We start from the raw sequence: 12,607 nt of genomic DNA on the forward strand, positions 1-12,607 counted from the left end.
TGGAGATAATGACTGCAGCTATGTGCAATAGCAAAAATATGTAAACAACGTGAATGTTCAATAGGAGAGGAGAAAAAATTCTGAATAGGTGTTCTCTCTGGGTAGAAGAGGAGAATGAGATTAGGGAAAGTATCTGTATTGTTTCATTTATTAAGAGGCTTAGTGACTTTGCCAAGTTATACCAATTAGCCAGAACTTTAATAGTATAAAAAAGAGTAGAAATAGTAAAATTGGGGTTGAAGTATTAAAAAATAAAAATGTGTTTTGGGAAGGAATAAGGATCAAAATAAACTCAATACCTTATGTAATTGTGGGTGGGTCATAAACAATTTTTTATTTTGGCCAATTCACAGAGACCTGTCTTGACTCTGTCAGAGAAGTGTTGAAAACATTGTCTACTCTGACTTTCTGGATATGCCCTGCTTTAGTGGTGCCATGTAAACAACCTCACTGGCATTTTCAAGGGGAGTTGTAATATGAAGGCATCATGTGATAGAAATTCTGTTATGTTTCCTTGCTAGTTCATTCCTTTTCTACCTGACCTTTAAATGTTTTAGTTCGGCATAACTCCATTCCCTTAACACTCTGTGTTCTCTCACCAAGTGATTGCAACCACTTCTACATTTAAATGTCAAGTTCAGCTAGCTCATCTAAACTCTAGACCTCAAATAGCCAACTACTCACTCAACATCCCGCTGGGAGTCTTATGGCTGACTGAGAGTCCAAATCTAATACTGAATTCATTCTCTTTACCCACCTCCCCCAAACATATTCCTGCTGTGTTTCCTTCCCCAAATAGAATATCACCATCTACCCAACTGCACCTACCAGAAAACTGGGAGTCATTTTTGACATCTCCCTCTCTCCTATCCTTTATATACAACCCATCACAAAGTTCTGTTAACCCTACCTTATAAATATACCTTCACACACATCAACTTTTCTACAAATTCTTTACTACTCATAGTTTTTCCTGGGTTTTGCATCCTCACTGGCCCACTTATATGTGTCAGCACCCCCTCTCCCATATTTGATGAGCCTCCACCCCACTAAGTCACTCTCCACACTATATCAGTGGTGATCTCTTCAAAATGCAAATCTGAATGTATCACCCCTGCCTAAAACAGTTTGCCATTGTTTTGGAGGTCCTTCCCGGAATCTTTCACAGGCTCTACGGGACGTGGTCTCTCCCCATGCTGGAAGCTCATCTCATTGCAGCTTTCTCTTCTCACTCTTCTTAAATCCAGCTTCCAATCATACTGTCTCTCTTTTGATTCCTGAAGTGGTCAAGCTCCTTCCCAGTTCACAGCTTTGTCCCATTCTGCTCCCTCTGCTGTAAAACTGACCCCAGCCACTACTTCCCAATTCCTCCACCTGGAAGAGATGTCACTTCATTCTTCAGCTCTCAGCTCAGACATGACTTTCCCAGGAAGCCTTCCATGACCACCATAGAGGGGATTATTAGTTTTAGAATTACCCAACTCTGCACTTCTTAGTAGCATTTTATCAAAAAGTAATTAAACACTCAATTGCATAGTTGTCTACCCACCACACTAAATACTAAGTTTAACAAGAGCAGTACAGTGCTTACTGTTCACTGTTGTGTTCCCTGTTTATAGCCCAGTGCACCGCCAAGTAGTGCCTGAGTGAAAGGCTGGTTTCTGGAATGTCTACAGAGAGAAGGAACTGCAGGGGACTACACAATATTTGGAAATCAGTTCTGTTTATTATTTCAGAAAACTAGTCTGGAATAGTAGTTTTAAAGGTTTTTAAACTTATATGGCATTAAATATGTATCTATGTCTTCATCAGTTTTTGAGTGTTTTCCTAAGCTGAAGTGCATTTCCTTGAAAAAAGTGATAAGTCACCTTTGCATGTTGGATAGGCTTGTTTTCAGAGGCTGTGGTGTTTACGCTTGGGAATGACTCTTTAGAACACTCTCTAGAGTAAACCCGCAAATAATCCTTAGTCAAAGAGTCTTAAGTGTGGGCTGGTGAGTGAGGAGAAGAAGAAAGAATGATTTTTCCCACAAATGGTATGAATGTCTTGTCTCTGGTTTTGAAAGAGAATGGATTTTGGATTCAGATTTGAGTCAGAATCTCATCTTTCACTTAAACTTCGGCTAAAAATTTTAACTGCCCCCAGCTTTAGTTTCTTAACTTATATAATTGATTCTGCGTAACCTTCATGTGAACATTTATGTAAATACCATAGCTTTATTGAGATAACATTAATCAAGCTCTTAGCATAGTGCTTGCTCCTCGTAGAGACTCCCACAAACTAGTTTATCTGTCCTTGAATTGGCATCGAGGGCCTCAGATAATTGAAGTCAGAGTTTGAACACTTGAAATCCTCCCCTTCTTAGAGCTTATTCTAGGAAACTATTTTGATAGACTGAATGAAATATTGTGTGATCGTAGTAACATAACACTCAAGGTACTTTTATATATTTGGAGAAACAGATAATGAAGCAAGGAAAAAAGATTTCTAGCAATATAGTGGCTATATATAGAAGGCAAGAAAGCAAGTCTGTCTCACCAGGGCTGGATGTCATTTAGTTGTGGCCTTCCTAGAATATAGTAGTAGGTGTGTTGTGAAGAGTAGCTGGAGGGACCAACATGTATCCTCCTGCATTGGAGAGTGATTCATCCATCCTTCAGCCCATTTATCTCACAAATATTTGAGTGCTCAGGATATGGCAGGCACGGTGCCTGCAGTAGAAGTCCAACAGTAAACAAGACACAGTTCTGCTCTGGTGTAGGGCAGGGAGAAGGAAAAGTGAAAGATAATAAGCAAATATGTACGCTATCAGGTGGTGTTAAATAGAATAACACATAAAAAAGAACAAGGGGAGAGGGAGGATGTGTGTGTGTGTGCTCAGTCCTTAATACAGGATGGTCTGGGTGGAAAAGCCTCTAAAAGGCAGATTAGAACAGAGGCTTGAAGATACAGAGGGAGGAGGTCTTGGGGGGCCCTGAGGGGATGGATTTCCAAGCAGGGGTGACAACAAGAATGAAGGTCCCAAGCAGCATGCCTGGTGTATCTAAAAAATGGCAAGGGTGGTGGGGCCAGAGCAAGTAAGGGTGAGAGGGAGGGAGATCAGTGAGGTGGTAGGGTCCAGTAATCCCATACTGAGATTTTTGGCTTTGAATTCTAGAGAGCTAGGAAGCCATGGGGGCATGGGGTTTGAGCATGATTTTGTTTACCTTTTAACTGGATTATTCTGGCTGCTACGGGGGAATGGACTGTTGGACGGCATGGGCAGAAGCAGGGAGACTGCTTAGGAGACTGTTACCACAGCTAGATCAGAAGTACGTTCCCCTAAGTACTAGCTGTAAAGTTATATTAATAAAATATACCTCCATATGGTGTTCTTTCACCAAAAAATGTTCTTTCTACTGTCTACTGACTACCACATTAAAGGCAGCCTGTTTCTCTTCATTTATTATTTTATTTCCCTCTATGTACTATCCCTTAAATATTTAAACTAGAGGAATAATAAAAGGGTTGGTGGAGTATAGTTGGATTTTGGATCCACATCAAGGTAGAGCTGACAGGATTTGCTGATGGATCAGATGAAGGGTATAAAAGAAAGAGGAATCAAGGACAGCACTTAAAACTTGAGTCCGAGTAAGTGGAAGACACGGGGATGATTAAGAGAGGGACAGATGTGGGGGATGCTTTAAGGTCTTTTTTATTGTCTAAGCATCTTCTATTCCCACACAGTTTCTGGAATCCGATCTTAACACCTGTCAGCCATTGTCTGCCTTTGGCTTTGTTGACTGCTGAGGGCTGAGTTCTGTGGGATACAAGGGACTTGTCTGGCATGAAGGGTATTCCGTAAAGGAAGTCGGGAGGAGCGTAAGACAAGGATTGCACCTATGTGCTGCTTAGCCAAGGGCTAGCCCTGTTTATTAAAACACGTTCCAACTGTCTCCCTGGAGGGCCGAAGCTGGAGGAACAGCTGGAGGTGATTCCCAGCTTGGCAGAGGTTGCAAAAGCCATTAAATCTCCAAACAATGAATGTTGAACGTTTCCAAGTTTTTGTCAGTGAAAGCATAGAGCTAGAAGAGGGAAGACTCAAAGAAGGTTGTAGCTGGAAGGGATGTTAGCTAACGACTAACTCAGAGTGACATGACTCAGAGAGGCATGAGACTCTGTGCGGTTATATAACTTCTGTGGGGATGTGAGGGCGGGGGAGAAAGGACCAGACCCTGGGTCCCTCACTCCCAGGGCAGTACTTTTCTTGCTGTGCTGGAGGGAACATGGCAGTCCCAGCTATGCACTGACTTGGAGCAAATCACCCTTTATTCTAGGGAGGCTGGAAATCATGAAGCCTTCATTATGCTACTCTGAATCCCCTGGCTTTACCCTGATACGGAAACTGAAGCTGGCTGGGTTTCCTGGTCTAGGCAAGTAAAGAAAAGTCATAATAGTCCTTGCTTTCCGCTGGGGATAGAAGAAAATAGACATCATGGATTGTCAGCAAAATGATTGGAAAAAAATAGTGTGTAGTGAATGATAGTAAACCATGCATGTGGATAATTGAAATTCATTTACATGTAACTACCGTAAAAATAAGTTTGTAGTATTTAAATTTCCTTGCTTTATCAAACTGGCAGGTGAAAGCAAAATGGCTTGATCTGAATTTCAGCCATCTTTCTTAGAATATCAAAGGAGGTGCTAAGGGGTAGGAAAGGTTCAACGTGGACTATTGTGGAAAGAAGGAAAGACGATATGAGTAGTTAGCCCCTGAGAAACTGAGATTGGTTTGTTCGTTTCTATTCAAATACTTTGAAAATCCAGGGGAAAGTTTGTGAATAGCTCCTCTGTAGGGCCAAGATCATCTCTGATTACTACAAAGTTGTTATACCCCCATGTCAACAATGGTCAGTGCTCATACAAATTGCAGTCACATTCTCAGCTTCTGTGTGTGTGTGTGTGTGTGCGTGTGTGTGTGTGTGTGTGTGTGTATCTGTAAAATCAAGTAGAATGGGACAGTCCAGGCTTTTGGTAAAAGTTTGTCATTGTTTTAGCTATTATGCTGGATATCTAAGCATAACATCCAACTTGATTTCCAAGTTCAATGAATCTAGACATTACTAAAATTTAGGGACCCACTCAGTTCTGTACCCATTGACTAATACCTGATATTTCTCATTTAAAAAAAAATTATATATTTATTTATTTGACAGATAGAGAGAGCGAGCACAAGCAGGGGAGCAGCAGGGCAGAGGGAGAGGGAGAAGCAGGCTTCCCGCTGAGCAGGGATCCTGATTGTGGGGCTCGAACCCAGAACCCTGGGATCATGACCTGAGCTGAAGGCAGATGCTTAACAGACTGAGCTACCCAGGCACTGCTGTTCCTCATTTTTTTAAGGAAAAAGTTTTTCATAACTGTATCTTTCTCACTCGGTGTGTTCTAAAATGGAATATTTCTTTTATTTCATCCTACGTCATTGCCCTGTGGTTTTCTGTCTTTGGTTTCTGAGACATTGATCCCCAAGGGTTCGGGAAGAATATTCTTCTTTGAAAGCTGAATGCTGGATCTCTGATAGTTAAAGACAGAGAGCTATTTTTCCATGAAGTCATGTGACACTACTTCCCTCCTCAGTCTGGCAGCATCTGTAGGAAGACGTCCATTAGTTGCATAAAACAATCTACAAGTTAAAGTTAGAGTGATTTTCTTCCCTGTTAAATCTAGTTACACTTTATTCTTTCTCTTTTCATATTTGTCTATTGTGCTAATTGATTAAGCTCCTACTCTCTGCCTGGGAGTACACAAAACCCCCAATGACCATGGCACATTTTCCTAATTATATTCTAAGATATGGAGGAGGTGGGGGGGTGTTGAATTTTTACATTCCTAAAAGTTTTATAAACTACACATAGAGGTAAAAACCAATGAATCCTGCCTTTCTGCTTTCCTTTGGATATATTACAGACCAAATAGGAAAAAAAAATTTAGATTTTTAAGATAAAATGCAAAAACTAGAAAATTCTGAGTGTGTTGCAGGGGTGCTTCTGGCTAAGGCCAGGCTTCCAGTTCATTATTCTGGGCCTTTAGTTTTCTTCAGTGAAGTGTAAAGAAAGCTTTACCATGTTTTCTCAGTCTCAACAAGCTTTTATACTGCCCTAAAAATTGATATCCCAAATTCTAGCTGCAGAATTTATTGTTTTTACTTGTCTCTGTTTGCTCATTTGGCCTTGCTCGTTCTCTCCCATTCGCTCCCCCTTTATAAATAGTTATATGCATTTTGCTAGGAATGAAACATACAGGTATCAATTTTTAGGGCCGTATAAAAGTCATTCCTTCCATTATCCAAGTGGGTGAGCTGCCCTACTTACTCCATTCTAAAATAATTTCTTCCGGTATACTTTTAAAACTCTCTGTGTTCTAAAATCACCTGTTGGTAACCATGACGTCCAGCAATCAATAAAAGCAAATATCAGTATTTTATATTGCACTGTTGTTTCATGTGTTTTTTTCAGTGCTCTTTTCAGCAGTGTTGTCTGTTATTGATGACTGACTAACTTTCTGAAATGAGAAGATAGGCCATACCAGGAGCTACTCTTTGAGATCCACGGATTTGGTGGTTTGATCTGTAAATGAGATTGATCCTGTGCCAGCAGAGTGAGTGTCCTAAGAAAGGCCCCAACCACATGGCGACGGCATATAGAACTTGATATAAATCAGGGCTGATCTTATAGCGGAAGCCCCCCCTGCCTCCAGATTATACCGTCACAAATCTGTTTCCATGGGAAAGCAAGGGGAGAAGCTGCCTGGTCCCATTATTCATTTGAAAGCAGCTTCCATATCAGCTAGAGAGAGTGTGCTTGTGTAGGTGACAGTTGCTCAGAACCTTTTCCCTTAGTCAAATAGGCATTTGATGCCCAAACTGACTTCCGATTTGCACTCCATTTCAGGGAAACTTTAGACAGGCATTGTATTGGATTGTCTGCAGTCCTTTAGTTGCTTTGTAGAAGGTGTTGTTGCAAGGCTTTTTTGTATGGTCTCCTCAGCTTGGGGAAGGGGTGTTGGTATGCAGAAATAGCTGACTCATGATGCCCAGACCCACACAGGACTGGCTTTTGCTACCAGCAAGTCTGTGTGTGTGTGTGTGTGTGTGTGTGTGTGTGTGTGTGATTTAAACACACATGCAGATACACATATATAATGAAAAAGACTGAACTAGCCTCATAATTCTATCCCTCACTTGATGGAACATGGGAGGAAAAACTACTTGGAAAAAGAAAACGAAATTTCAGTCAGAATGATTCTTTTTTTTTTTTTTAATGTTATGTTAATCACCATACTTACATCATTGGTTTTTTGATGAGAATGATTCTTGATGAACAGGGGATCTGAGTAAAGGAGAAGCTTGGCATCTTTGCGTGGATGTGACTTGGTGACACACTTTCCCCGATCAGGAGACCCCTTCCCTACAAAGGATTGACACTTCATTTCCCTGTGAGGATAGGCAGGTGGGCCCAATGTAGTTGGTCCATGTTCTCATTCACTCCTATTTTGACTATGAGACTAAAAAATATTTGCTCTTCATGACCTCCTTTTTTTTTCATTTCTACACAGATTTGTAACACAATCTCAACTTGTTTCAGACACATTATCTTAGTGATTTGTGTAAATATCTAAGGAAGTACCTTAATCTTACTGACCCATATTCTCCAGACTAAGTATTCCCTGATCAGTACGTTAGGCAAGGCAGCTTGCTATTATTATTATTGGTGGAAGCAATCTCATCTTTAATTGATTAACCTTGAGTTAACACATGTGTTTTCTGCTAGACCTGTTTCCAGACTTCACTTTCTGAAGTTTCTCTATATCAACAGTGTTTGCATTAAAGTATTTATTGCATTATGTTTATACATACAAAACAACAGGTAACATACATAAGTTCTGAAGAAAAATCATGAACATTCACGAATTTACAGTGAAATTGAGAACTGGAACATTACCATACTGTTCTCTCTTGCCTCCAATATGTGGTAACTACTATCCCGAAGTTTATGTTTATCAATCTCATCCTTACTTTTTTGGAGGCAATTTTTATACGTATGTAACCCTTAAGAATATTTTGTTGAGTTTTGTTGCTTGAGCTTTATTCAAATGCTACCATTTTCAATATTTTTCAACTTGCTTTTGTTGCTCAACTTTACAGTTCCTCGGTGTTGTTACATATAATTATAATTCACTCATATTCCCTGTTGCATAATATACCCTTGTGAGGCTATTTCAAAATGTATCTATTTCCTGTTGAAGAATTTTTAGACTGTTTCTTTTTTTAAATTATGGTTTTGCTACCATGTACATTCTTACACTTGGCTCTGGGGATGCATGCAGAATTGCTAGGTCACAGTGTCTGCTAATATTCCACATGAGAAAATAATGCCCAGTTGTTTTCCCAAGTGACTGTTCAGTTTCCACATCTCAGCACATATGTAAATTCCTTTTGATCCCTGTCCTTGCCAGTACTTTTATTTCCAGGCTTTGTAATTTTTGCTAATCTAATGGGCATAAAACAGCATTTTATTAGTAACTAAGACAATACAAATTGAGATGCCAAAGAGGTTAGGCATTTATGGTATATAAATTGGCCATTTCTCCTTTCTCTTTGTGAAATAACTGTTCAAGACTGATGTCCCTTTTTCTTTTTTTTAAATTTTATTTTATTATGTTATGTTAATCAACATACATTACATCATTAGTTTTTGATGTAGTGTTCCATGATTCATTGTTTGCGTATAACACCCAGTGCTCCATGCAGTACGTGCCCTCTTTAATACCCATCACCAGGCTAACCCACCCCCCCACCCCCTCCCCTCTAGAGCCCTCAGTTTTTTTCTCAGAGTCCACAGTCTGTCATGGTTTGTCTCCCCCTCCAATTACCCCCCTTCATTTTTCCCTTCCTACTATCTTCTCCCTTTTTTTTTTTTTTAACATATAATATATTATTTGTTTCAGGGGTACAGGTCTGTGATTCATCAGTCTTACACAATTCACAGTGCTCACCATAGCACATACCCTCCCCAATGTCCATCACCCAGCCACCCCATCCCTCCCACCCCCCACCACTCCAGCAACCCTCAGTTTGTTTCCCGAGATTAAGAATTCCTCATATCAGTGAGGTCATATGATACATGTCTTTCTCTGATTGACTTATTTTGCTCAGCATAATACCCTCCAGTTCTATCCACGTTGTTGCAAATGGCAAGATTTCGTTTTTCTGATGGCTGCATAATATTCCATTGTATATATATGCCACATCTTCTTTATTCATTCATCTGTTGATGTGATGTCCCTTTTTCTAATGGGTTGCTTGTCTTTCCCTGACATGTAAGAGTTTTTATATAGTTACTTGGCCTTTGTCAGTTGTATGTGTTGCAGTTAAAGTCCTTCTGGTACGTGACTTGTCTTTTCACTTTGCTTCTGCTATCTTTTGATGAATAGAAGTTCTTAATTTTAACAGGGATAAATTTGTTATAACTTTTTTTCATGGCTAGTGCTTTCTATGTCTTCAGATGACCTCCCCTACCCTGAGGCTATGTTCTCCCAAATTAAACATCTTAAAATTTTGCCACCTATTTGATGTCCTTAATCCATCTAGGATTGATTTGATTTTGTGTATGGTAGGATGTGAGAGGTTTAGTTTCATTTTCTTTTCCTGAGGGAGAATCACATCAGTCATCACTATTTATTTAGTAGTTTCCTTCTTTCCCAGTGATCTTCAAAGTAACAAGTATTTCAGATTTCTATGTTCGTGTCTACCTACTTTGGGACTCTTCATTCCGTTTGGAAAAAAAAATGTTTAAAAACAAACACACAAAATCTTTAGTTATGAATTTGCACTTAATTTTAACAAGTATTTTTTCCCTGGAAGTTGAGAACCCATTGTTTTTCTCCAGTAATCTGTTAATGTGGTAAAGGACATCTATAGAGTCTCTATTAAACCACACTTGATTTCCTATGACAGTCTCAACTCAGTCATGATGTTATATGTATTTTTTTAATACATATAACTGGGTTTAGTTTGTTAAGATTTTGTTTGTAATTTTTGAAACTTTGTTTCTGAGTGAAATTTGCCTGTGACAGTCTCTTTATAAGCTATCCTTTACTAGTTTTGGCATTAAAATTATGTTTGCCTCCGAATGCATTGGGGAATATTCCTCTTTTTCTCTTCTCTAGAAGAGCTTGAGATGATTTGTACTTTGGAAGTTTCATAGAATGCACCTTAAAAAATCTTATTTGTCTTTTTTTTTTTAACTGGTGAAGATTTTCAACTAATAATTGAATTTCTTTCACGGTCATCGTATATTTAGGGTTTTTTTTTTTATAATTACTTGATGCAGTTTTAAATTTTCTTTCTTTCTTTTTTTTCCCTAGGAAAAGCTTTCTTGTAGGATCTCAGGCTTAATAGGAATCTCAGGTTCAGTTTCCCAGTCTTGTAAGACTTCATATCATGTTTTCAGAGCTACATCCCTCATAGAAAGCACTTTTTAAAATAATTTTCGCAAAAGCACTATTTGGTTTTATGATGATGTAAACCCAAATAGTCCTTGTATATATATCATATTGCTGATGTAGGCATTTGGCCTTAGGGCAATCTCTATGCTTGCACACATTATTTTTTTTCAGAGATATCTGGGAAGATTCTGATTTTGGTTTGCCTAATTTGTGTATGTCCCCATGACAGGAGTAGCACCCTCCCCAGTCCACCCCCAGGGAAAATATGCCTCACTTGGGGAACCCTGAAAACTCATCTGCCTCTCTTCTAACTCCTGGGAAGCTGCCCTAACTATAAATAACTCATGAAGTAAGAAGCAGTGAGTGGCATATATGTGCATGTGGTTACACAGTAGTTATAAGGAATCAGTTTCCTTCACTATAAACACAATAAGTTGATGTTTATTATTAAAAAAGAGCTTATGCATTAAACTGACATTTCATGCATCTGAAACATACCAGTGTTTTTAACTGTTACACGTGCCAACAATAACCATGTGGGGAAACCCTAGCAAATATTTCAAGTGTCACATATCTTTTACGGCTTTAACTCGCTTTTCATTTTATTTGCAATCTGCAGAAGTTAAAGGAAGATTCAACAACAAAACAAGTTCTCGCCTTTGAGGAGTTGAGTGAGGTTGCCAAAGGCTTGTTTGATTAGCTATTTTCCTCATAATAGCCACATGCATCTCTGCCCCTAACCATCTCTTCCTTGCAAATTTTAGCAAGTGCCTGAAGCTGAGAAGTGATAGGATCTGTCTGCCTCAAAAAGCATGTTAGGCTATGTTCAGGTTATACTGGGTTGAGAGATTTCTAAGGAGGAAATAGTAAGATCTGGTGACTAAGTTTTTCACACCCCACTTCACCTCTCCCACCCCCAACTACCTCTTGGCTAGCCCTAAACTTCTCTTTTTAATGATATCTTGCCGGAAAAGCTCATTACTAGTTCACAGGAAATGCTTTTCTCAGAAGACTAGTTTGAAATCCAGTTGTTAACTTATGCCTATATTTCCTCTTCTAAAGCAGAAATAGTGTGCCATTTGAAAAAAAAAATTCTTTCCTATAGTCTTAATTGTATACTACATTTGCTGCAATCTTAGGAATGGAACAAAAGAGGTGTTTTAAAGCAGGAGTTGACAAATTGTTCTGTAAAGAGCCAGATAGAAAATATTTTAGTTTGTGGGGCATATGGTCTCTGCCACAACTACTCATCTCTGCTGCAAAAGCACTGGAGACAAGATGGCAGTGCGTAAAGAATACACATGGCTGGGTGCCAATACAATTTTACTTACAAAAACAGGCAGGGGGCCAGATTTGGACCGTGGGCCATAGTTTGCCAACTTTTTTTAGAGACACTCTTTTAAAGGGACTTCTCTCAAGGTTTGTTACACATAGTTTCCTATCATTCATTTATCTAAAGCAGAGTTTCTCAACAAGGGTACCATAGACGTTTTGGGCTGGTTAATTCTTTGATAAGAGGGATTGTTCTTTGCATCGTAGGATGTTTAGCAGCCTCTCTGGCCTCTACCCACTTGATGCCAGTAGCATCTCGTGAGTTGTGATCACCAAAAATGTCTCCAGACATTGTTAAATGTCTCCTGAGGTTAAAATTACTCCCTGTGGAGAATCACTGATCTGAAGTGATGAGACTGACAGGTCACAATCGGAGACTGTAAATTGTTAAACTGTCTGAACATAGAGCAAAGGAGGGGGTGTGAGGGATTGAGGCCAAGAGGTAGTCAAAGGGAAATCATTCAGGGCCATTTAGACTTCCTTTTGAAGGCAACTGGATGCCATTAAAGGGTCTTACAGAGATGGGTGTGGTTTTATGTTTAGTTTTATATTTGAGAATGGTCATTTTTGCATGAGAGAAGAAAATGAGTGAGGCAGAACAAGAATGGAGGCAGGGAGGCCAATAAGAAGACCCAGTTCCCAACATTTTGACTGGTACATCTTGACAATGATAGGTTGCTGGGCATTACTACATTCTCATAAAATTCATGTAATGTTAACCAAATCTACAAAAGACTAATTAGTGCCATCAAGTCAATCTGTAATTTATTAAAGATGTGCCTGATCTTACAGT

General features: G+C 39.3%; 1 pseudogene; it reads right to left on the bottom strand.

The window, feature by feature from the left end:
* Positions 1-12,106, bottom strand: part of LOC113915896 — a 35,946-nt pseudogene extending 23,840 nt beyond the window's left edge.
* Positions 12,107-12,607: the final 501 nt, after the last annotated feature.

The sequence above is a fragment of the Zalophus californianus genome, chromosome 1, assembly GCF_009762305.2.
Source record: "Zalophus californianus isolate mZalCal1 chromosome 1, mZalCal1.pri.v2, whole genome shotgun sequence".
NCBI classification, from domain to species: domain Eukaryota; kingdom Metazoa; phylum Chordata; class Mammalia; order Carnivora; family Otariidae; genus Zalophus; species Zalophus californianus.